Source organism: Ricinus communis, chromosome 3, assembly GCF_019578655.1.
Source record: "Ricinus communis isolate WT05 ecotype wild-type chromosome 3, ASM1957865v1, whole genome shotgun sequence".
Classification (NCBI taxonomy): domain Eukaryota; kingdom Viridiplantae; phylum Streptophyta; class Magnoliopsida; order Malpighiales; family Euphorbiaceae; genus Ricinus; species Ricinus communis.
Genome location: NC_063258.1, coordinates 16,002,418 through 16,011,072, shown reverse-complemented (window position 1 = coordinate 16,011,072; position 8,655 = coordinate 16,002,418). Strand labels below are relative to the sequence as shown.

The 8,655-nt window shown below is 42.5% G+C and overlaps 1 non-coding gene and 1 pseudogene across 1 annotated transcript; one reads left to right on the top strand and one right to left on the bottom strand.

Annotated features, from left to right (window-relative positions):
- Positions 1-326: 326 nt before the first annotated feature.
- Positions 327-433, bottom strand: LOC125369626. Its single transcript, XR_007215303.1, has one exon. It is a non-coding gene; the product is annotated as a small nucleolar RNA R71 (small nucleolar RNA).
- A 735-nt stretch (positions 434-1,168) lies between these two features.
- Positions 1,169-7,702, top strand: LOC125369561 (annotated as a pseudogene).
- Positions 7,703-8,655: the final 953 nt, after the last annotated feature.

Sequence of the window (8,655 nt, the reverse complement as noted above, 5' to 3'; positions counted from 1 at the left end):
CGAAAACTAGTATAGTCAGACCTGCTGTAGCGGCCAACAATTTTGAGATAAAGGCCAATGTTATCCAGATGATCCAACAAAGCGTGCAGTTTGGAGGATTGCCCAGCGAGGATCCCAATGCACATATCTCCAACTTTTTGGAGATTTGTGACACATTCAAAATAAATGGAACAACCGATGATGCCATTCGGCTGAGATTGTTTCCATTTTCCTTGAGGGACAGAGCAAAGAGATGGTTGCAATCTCTTCCATAACAGACGATCACTACCTGGAAGGCGTTGGCCGAAAAATTTTTATATAAGTATTTTCCCCCCGCTAAAACTGCTAAACTTAGAAATGACATATCTTCTTTTGTGCAGTTTGATGATGAAAGCATGTACGATGCATGGGAGAGATTTAAAGAACTTTTGAGATGCTGCCCACATCATGGATTGCCAGTGTGGATGCAGGTTCAGACCTTCTACAGCAGGTTGAACCTCGCAACGAGGCAGATGGTGGATGCTGCAGCAGGTGGGGCGCTAAATAGTAAGATGCCCGAACAAGCTCAGAACTTGATAGAGGAAATGGCCATGAACAACTATCAATGGCAATCCTCTAGGAGCCAACCAGGAAGACAAGGAGTGGTCAACCAAGTGGACTCTATAGCAGCCTTGGCAGCTCAAGTGGAGCTTCTAACCAAGAAGATCGACCAACTCCAGATGCCGGTTCACGCGTGACGTTGGCTGCGAAGTTTTGTGGTGGCCCGCATTACGGTCTGAATCAGATCATGGAGGTATGTTTGCTTCATCTTCTATTAGTTTTCCATCTAATTCTACTATATCTTCTGATGTTGAACAGGTTGATTATATGGGGAATGCCCCAAGACAGCAGAATAACCCCTACAGCAATACATACAACCCTGGATGGCGCAATCACCCTAATTTCAGTTGGAGGAACAATAATGCCCAGGGTCCGCCAGGTTTCCAAAGACTTCATCAATACCACAAAGAATAACCAAATTTGGGCTGCACAAGCTCCTCCTCCCCAAGAAAAGAAGTCAAATTTAGAGGAGCTCATGATGAAGTTTGTGACATCTACAGAAACAAGATTCCAGCAGACTGATAGTGCACTTAGGAATCAGCAGGCCTCGATTCAGAACTTGGAGACTCAAATTGGCCAAATTTCTAAGATGCTTTCAGAGAGACCTTCAGGATCGCTCCCTAGCACTACAGAGTCAAACCCGAGGGAGCATTGCAAAGCTATCACCTTACGTTCAGGTAAGAATTTGACTGGTTCTTCGCCTTTAGCTGATAAGGATAATACAATCGTGCAGGTTGAGCCAGCTAAGGAAGGACCAGACCTTGAGGTGGTAGAGAATGAGAGAAAGAAAGAAGACAGGCAAAAGAGCCCTGTGCGGGAGCATCAGCCCCCGGTACCATATCCTGCAAGGTTGAGACAGGATATAGTGGATAAGCAATACAGTAAGTTTCTTGACTTATTTAAGCAGCTGAAAATTAACTTACCTTTTGTTGAGGCAATTTCACAGATGCCGAAATACGCCAAGTTCTTAAAGGAGATTTTGAGCAACAAGAGGAAGTTGGAGGATCTTGGTCAGGTGGTGCTTAATGAGGAGTGTTCAGCTATTCTCCAGAACAAACTGCCACTCAAGCGACGAGATCTAGGGAGTTTTACTATCCCTTGTATGATTGGTGATTTATCAATTAGTGGTGCATTGGCTGATTTAGAAGCCAGTATTAACTTAATGCCCACTAGTTTATTTGCCAAATTAGGGTTGCATGAGCCAAAGCCACTAGGATGAGTGTTCAATTAGCAGATAGGACTGTTAAAATTCCTAGAGGTATTGTTGAAGCTGTACTTGTAAAGGTAGATAAATTTATCTTTCCTGTAGATTTTATGGTAATGGATATGGAGGGTGATAGCACTGTACCTCTTGTCCTGGGTAGGCCTTTCCTAGCTACATCGAGGGCTGTTATCGATGTAAGCGATGGAAAGCTTAAGCTTAGAGTTAATGATGAGACCATTACCTTTGACCTGGCCACTTCCATGAGACAGTCACTGGACTATGATAATACTGTATGTTCTTGATGTGATTGATGATGTGGTTGAGTCCCATTTACAAGAAATTTTATGTTCTGACCCTTTGCAAGTAGCATTAGTTGAGGATGAGGAGGAGTTGTCCAACGAGCAAGTGTTGGAGCAACTCGCTGTTTTATTGGCTTCTGAGCCGAGCTTGTCAACTGATCCCTATCTTTTTCTTGACAGGTCTGGGGTGCGGAAAGTAAAGACTTCATTCGAGGACCCACCAGTTTTAGAACTGAAGGAGTTACCGAGCCACTTGGTTTATGCCTTCCTGGATGAAGAGAAGCGCTTACCAGTAATCATAGCAGCCGATCTAACTCCTGAAGAACAAGCCATGCTGTTGGAAGTTCTAAGAAAGTACAAGAAGGGCTTTGCTTTCAATATAGCCGATATCCCGGGCATAAATCCAAGTTTCTGCTCTCATAAGATTTCATTGGGGGACAGTTTCAGGCCGGTCGTTCAGCCTCAAAGACGACTCAATCCGAACATGAAAGAAGTGGTAAAGAAGGAGGTAATTAAACTTCTTGATGCAGGTTTGATATATCCCATTTCTGACAGTTCGTGGGTTAGTCCTGTGCAGGTTGTACCCAAGAAAGGAGGCATCACAGTGGTAAGGAATGAGAAGGATGAGCTGATCCCCACTCGGACGGTAATAGGCTTTCGAGTTTGCATTGATTACCGTAGGCTTAATGATGCAACTCGGAAGGACCACTTTCCTCTTCCTTTCATTGATCAGATGATTGAACGTTTAGCAGGTCACATGTTTTATTGTTTTCTTGATGGCTTTTCAGGTTACTTTCAGATTCCTATTGCACCTGAGGACCAAGAGAAGACTACCTTCACCTGCCCTTATGGGACGTTTGCTTATAGACGGATGCCATTCGGACTGTGCAATGCACCAGCTACATTTCAGCGGTGCATGATGGCTATTTTTGAGGACATGATTGAGGAGTCTATGGAGGTATTTATGGATGACTTCTCTATTTTTGGTAATTCTTTCTCTCTTTGTTTGGCAAACCTTGAGCGCATGTTAGCTAGATGTATTGAGGCTAACTTGGTACTAAACTGGGAAAAATGTCATTTCATGGTGAGAGAGGGGATTGTTTTAGGGCATAAGATCTCTCGGTACGGGATGGAGGTGGATAGAGCTAAAGTAGAAGTAATATCTAAGCTACATCCTCCTAGTTCACATTAAAATTTGTTAGGAGTTTTCTGGGCCATGCAGGGTTTTATAGGAGATTTATTAGAGATTTTTCTAAGATTGCTAGGCCCCTCACTCAATTGTTAGTTAAGGATGTACCTTTTATTTTTGATGATGCATGCGTGGCAGCTTTTGAGTTACTTAAGAAACTTCTAACTGTCAATCATGGTTTCTCCCGACTGAAGCGATGTGCGATGCTAGTGATTATGCGATTGGAGCTGTGCTTGGACAGAGGATTGAAAAGAAGTTTCAACTCATTTACTATGCTAGCAAGACCTTGACAGGAGCCCAGGAATACTACACCACCACAGAGAAGGAGTTATTGGCAGTTGTTTACGCCTTTGACAAGTTTAGATCATACCTCGTTCTCTCCAAAACCATTGTCTTCACGGACCACTCGGCATTGAGGTACTTATTTCTGAAAAATGATGCGAAACCGAGATTGATTCGGTGGATTCTTTTGTTACAGGAATTTGACGTCGAGATCAAGGATAAGAAGGGCGGAGAATCCTGGCAATGGACCATTTATCGAGATTGGAAAATCCTCACTTAGATGCACTTGATGAGACGACCATAGATGATCGATTTCCAGAAGAACATTTGTATGTCACTCAGGTATACACTGATACTCCCTGGTTTTCTGATTATGCTAACTATTTGGTTGCTAGGGTTCTACCAAAGGGTATGACATATTTGGGAAGAAGAAATTCTTCGCTGATTTGAAATACTATATTTGGGAAGATCCCTTTTTGTTTAAAGTATGTGCAGATCAAGTGATTCGCCGTTGTGTATATGGCGAGGAGACTCTCCAAATATTGAAGCAATGCCATGAGGGACCTTGGAGGTCATCAAGCGTAAACCATCGCGAGGAAGGTGCTAGAGGCAGGATTCTATTGGCCTACGCTCTTCCAAGATGCACGGAAATTTATTAAGGTTTGTGACCCTTGCCAGCGCGTAGGTAATATGTCTTCTCGTGATGAGATGCCTCAAACCAGTGTGCAAGTCGTTGAGATTTTTGATGTCTGGGGCATCGACTTCATGGGACCCTTTCCCTCTTCGTATGGTAATAAGTACATTCACAGTTCTTTGTTGAATATTTCTCTAAGTGGCCTGAAGCTCAGGCTGTAGCCACTGATGATGCTAGGGTTGTCTGCAGGTTCCTTAAGCGATTGTTTGCTAGGTTTGGCATACCTAGGGTGCTTATTAGTGATAGAGGAACACATTTCTGCAACACCCAATTAGAGAAATTACTTAAGCGGTACAGAGTTACTCATCGGTTCTCTACTCCCTATCACCCCCAGACTAGTGGGCAGGTTGAGGTAACTAATAGGGGTATTAAACGTATTTTAGAGAGAACCGTTAGTACCAGTAGGAAGGACTGGACTTTTAAGTTAGATGATGCATTATGGGCGTTTAGGACTGCTTTTAGGACATCTATAGGTTTTACGCCCTATCGCCTTGTTTATGGAAAGTCATGTCATTTGCCTGTTGAGTTAGAGCATAGGGCACTTTGGGCCCTTAGAACTTGTAACTTTGATATTGATTCTGCAGTTAAGGAGCGACAATGGTAGCTGAGTGAGCTAGATGAGTGGCGCCAGCAGGCATACGAAAACTCCTCAACTTACAAAGCAAGGACTAAGAAATGGCATGATCAAAGGATTCGTGAGCCTAAGGAATTTCAGGTTGGGGATCGAGTCGCTTTACAACTCTCGCCCGCTTCCGGAAAGCTACAGACTCGTTGGTCTGGACCATTTCAGATCGGACAAGTCTTTCCATATGGAGTGATAAAGTTGCATCATCCAGAGAAGGGGAACTTCAAAGTGAACGGCCATCGGCTAAAGCGATATCATTGTAACTCGTTGGATAGTGAGCAACGAGTTGACCTGGCTTTGTATGCACAGAAAGGGTGATCCGAATGAGTCACACTTAAGACTCTGCAAATAAGCACTTCTGTACATTCGACTTGAATTATACTTTCATGTTTTTAATTAGTTATGATTGTTTCATTATTTTCATTTGACTTTATTATAGTTGCTTAAAAATAATTAGGTTAATTTTAATTTTTCGGACTTATAGAATCGAAGAGGACAAACTCTTAAGTTTGACCATATCTACTTGTTTAATGATCTAATTACATGCATATGTGTTAATTATAGGTATGGGGGCAAGGTGACTCGAGTCGGCAAAAGGCAAACCTAGAAACACTCCGTTTCACCACTGTTTCAGTGGCCATCACGGGCTGTATCACCAGGCCGTGCTGATGAGCATGGCCAGAGTCAAGACCGTGTTGAAGGATAAAGAGTAATTATCACGGCTTCCGAAGGTAGCACGGGACACAACCCCTAGCCGTGCTGATCAGCACGGCCGTGCCAATGCCCGTGCCAAGGAGCATCTAAAGAAGGCTAAAGGAGCGGCCGAGTCCTAGCCGTCGACGACGGCCTTACCCTCACCCGTCTTTGGCTTAGTGCCTATAAGAAGTGGAGGCCTCCGAAAATTTTGCTTCCCTTTTGTTTTTCTTAGCTCAAAGGTGTTGTTCTTATACCCCTATCTCACCCTTCTCACTTTCCTAAGCGAACTCAGGTAAGTCCCCTCATTTGTTGCATTATATTTTTTTTATTATTATGATTTCACTTCTATTTTAGACATATACTTTTGTTAGGTTAATCTACATTAGTTATTGCGTTTGTGGTGTAGTTGGTTATGAAATTGATAAGTGTGGGGTTTTGGTGGAAATAAAATGTGCCTACAGCATGAATAATGTTTAGATTTAAATTGCAATTGCTGGTTCATGATAAATTAGATTGATATATATCGGTTTATTAGTTTATACAAGTTTTGGTTAGTCGAAGTATAATCATTATACTGTTGATTCGGTAGATTATTTCTTTCATTAACTTGAATTTTTACAAAAAACTAATAATTCGTTGCATTAGGTGATATGACGGACCGCGATAAATTGCGTAGAAAGCAATCTGAAGCAGCCGCTACTAAAGAAGCGATCGCGTGGTGAAGGAACGTCTTCCTCCACAGCACGAGAACCAGCACCAGCACTTCCACCTCCACCACCACGGCAAATAGTCCGACCTCGGAGAGCACCTGCTGTAAATCCATCCACACCTGGCCGTCATCCATTGTGGACATTCCCTAATGCAGACAATGAAAGTAGATTCCAAGTCATGAGATGGAAGCAAGTGATGGCGGGCCATTGCATAGACTTCACATCCCTAGAGAGAGTGGGATTGGCTCAAGATGTGCACACACTGATCGAGACTCTGCCATATGCGAGATTCTTTGACATCATTGAGCCAACCTACCGTGAGCTTATGATCGAGTTCCTCAGCACCTTCTTCCTGCAGCAACAGATCACAAACCTGGCGGCATCACCGGCGATGCAATTTATTTTAGGCTTGGGGAAGGGAGTTCTCGATGTCGGTCCCACAATTTGGAATGCATTTGGGATTATGGACTGAACAAGAAATTTCGGGGGAGGAGTATCAGGGTTGTCTCTACATCCACCCAATTTCATATGACGCCATGTGGGATTCATTGGTAATGAGGCCGGAAACATACTACCTAAGCAGGTCTAAGGCATCTAGCCTACCGGACCATCTCCGCTACATTCATACCCTACTAGCTTACACCATTACGGTCGAGGGGGACAGTTTTGGGGCGATCACGGTGATGTCTTTATTCTCTGGGCTATGCAACATCGGAAGAAGCTAGACTTGGGATATTTATTGGCTCGCCAAGTCCGTTCATTTATAGTAGACGCCTAGAAGAAGATGCATTGTTGTTTCGGTCCGTATGTGACTAGGTTAGCTAAGAGACTAGATCTATTGGACGACTGTCTGTCAGAGCTTTCAAATATTGGTGACATGACACCACTAGGGATCAGACAAATGATCAACATGCAGATGATCACGGCCACTAGACATCCACATGGTATTGAATATAGGCTCATGAGCACAATAGTCAGGGAAGCTAGAGAGGCAGCGGCTAGAGGAGCCCAACATCCGTCGGCTGGGATTCCGGATGTTAGGATTCCTGACCCAGCTAGAGTGTTTATGCCTTCATCTTGAGCCTCATCCTCTCATTCGGTAGAGCCATCGAGTGTCCGGACGATGGCCCGAGTTTGTGCGGTTTCAAGAAGAAAGCGAAGGCAGGTTAGGCGGTTTGAGCAGACACTTCAGCAGTTCGAGTGGTTTAGAAAGACAGCCACCAGACAGACTTCATAGTAGTGCGATTCAAAAGATGCAAGAGGCTGGAGCACAAAATCAACGGCTCATTGATGATATGGAGTTCGATTTGGCGACATGCTTCACAGACCCTGATCCACCACCGCAACCACCGTCAGCAAACTTCCCTGCCCCCCAACTTCCAGTAGATCCAATCAGTGAGGATACACCGTCAGCAGACTCCTAGCGGAAAAAAAAAATTGTGATATTTTCCTCCATCCTTTTTCTTTATTTTATTTTTTTTTATTTTTTCTATTTTTATTTTATTTTATTTTATTTATTTTCTTTCAATTTGTTATCTCCTTTTACTTTCTTGCTTGTAGCTTGTTTACTTTTATGTTATTTCCTTGCACTTGATTGTTTATGTTAATTAGAACACTATGCCTTTTTAATTAAAAAAACAAAATCAGCATGATCTTCCATAACCATAATGTGTGAATCATATGCTTCCTCAGTCTAAATCTCTCTAACACTGTGGACAGTGTTATACTAAAATGTGGGGTAGGGACCTACCGATGTTGTGCCTATCTTGAGTTTTGTTTTAATTAAGTAGTTGATGACTTTTTTTTTTCTCCTTTGAATGGATTCCCTTATAGCTTTTATCGAACCTTGTTCGGAAGAAGGCAATGAATAAATCTCTCAACTACAATCCAGCCAGGTAAAACTGGTATTTTTCCTTAATTCTTCCATATTACTTTATCGTAGATATAGAACACTGTTAATATTGCTGCTTATTATTGTGATTGACTGTTTAAACTTTGGGTTGAGAATTCATGCAATTTTAAATCACTCAAATGGTGAGATTTTGAGCCAATTGGTGCATCACTATTATGCTTCCTTTTCTTTCATTAGTGAGCATTTTACAGAATCTCTGTTTCTAGAACTTGCTTTACGATATCTGTTGAAATTACATGAATTGTCAATGATCGTGAGATGATTTGGGCACTTAGGATTTACACAATTTGGCCAAAAGCCTAACCCTATTTTTCCCTTAGTGAACCAATTTTGAGCCTTAGCCATTCCTTTCGTGACAATAATACGTTGACACTCATCTTATCACTTCTATTCATTTGACCATTCTTTCTACCATTGTTGCTTGGAAATTATATAAGTTATGCTTGCATTTTACTTTGGATCAAT